This window comes from Podarcis melisellensis (genome assembly GCF_964234715.1).
Source record: "Podarcis melisellensis genome assembly, chromosome: 16".
NCBI lineage: Eukaryota > Metazoa > Chordata > Lepidosauria > Squamata > Lacertidae > Podarcis > Podarcis melisellensis.
Window position 1 is genome coordinate 6,154,864 of NC_138533.1, and position 1,539 is coordinate 6,156,402.

Below are 1,539 nucleotides of genomic sequence, written 5' to 3' on the forward strand. Positions count from 1 at the left end.
ATAAAAGAACAAGAAGAACGTACATTTAGAGGAGATTGGAAAACGTTTATTGAATATATGGGAAATAATTGTGTACAGCTCAAAACGTTGGCAGCATTAAGATGAATTCAACATGTTTTGAGGTATACTGAATTGTTTTTGTAAGATATGCAGGGATTTATGATATGTAAAATGAACCATGGAAAGAGGAGAAGGGAAGTCATTGATATTTCAGGGATGTAAAAATGAGTATTTTAAATTGTAAAACAGAGAATTTAATAAAAATTATATACGAGAGAGAGAGAGAGGACCAAACTAGGATGAATTGACTGTTCCTGACTGACTCTGACACAATCTACTGGAGGCTTCCCAGCCTTCTGCCCTACCAGTCCCATTGGGGACCAATAACCACTGCTGTCTAGGGTTGATGGGAGTTCCCTATAGTGAAAGCCGCTCCACTGACCTTTAACATCCAGATGTATTCCTTTATCACACGTTGTGTTATTGAGTGATGGACATTCCTGTGTGGAATAGATTGAAACTGCCTGAGTTGTGTGTGTCCCTTACACTACTTCCTGTGTTTGGAACTGGATCAAAGTAGAAAGGTTCCTTCAAATCCATCAGGATTGGTTCCAATTTTATACAGCTTAGGAACCACCTAAAACACCCCATCTATCCCCATGTGCAGCTATCCAGAAACTGAGATCATCAACTGACGCCCTCCTTTTCCTGCCACCTCTGAGAGAAATGGATCTTCTCTGTGGTAGTCCTCCATTTATGGATTTCTTTCACTATAGATTCCAACTTGTCAGCTCTTTGTCTTCCTTTTTGTACCAAGTAAAGATTTGTTTTTGTTTTTTTAAGAGATTGGCAGCTGAAATTGATGGAATTTTTCAGAATTGGCAAGTTTAACAAGTAGAATTAGAGGTAAGGATGAGGCAGACTTTAAGGAGTTGTGGGAAATGTTCATAAAAAGGGTAAAGGGAACCCTGACCATTAGGTCCAGTCGTGACCCACTCTGGGGTTGCGGTGCTCATCTCGCTTTATTGGCCAAGGGAGCCGGCGTTTGTTCACAGTTTTTCCAGGTCATGTGGCCAGCATGACTAAGCCACTTCTGGCGAACCAGAGCAGCGCATGAAAACGCCGTTTACCTTCCCGCTGGAAGGTATTTATCTACTTGCACTTTGACGTGCTTTCGAACTGCTAAGTTGGCAGAAGCAGGGACCGAGCAACAGGAGCTCACCCCGTTGTGGGGATTTGAACTGCCGACCTTCTAATCGGCAAGTCCTAGGCTCTGTGGTTTAACCCACAGCGCCACCCGCGTCCCTGAAATGTTCATAGATTATTTCTTTTTTAAAAACCTACTGTGAACTTGTTAAAACACAAGTATGCTTTGAATAAGAAAAGCAGCAGATCTTATCTGAGAAAATTGTGTTGAAGATAAGGTGTGGAATACGTAACTATAATATGCAGCAACATTTGAAAATTTGGGGAAACCATGGAGGTGTGATGAATTATGACAATGGCAATGGGGTGATGGAAGAAGACACTGCAGATGTG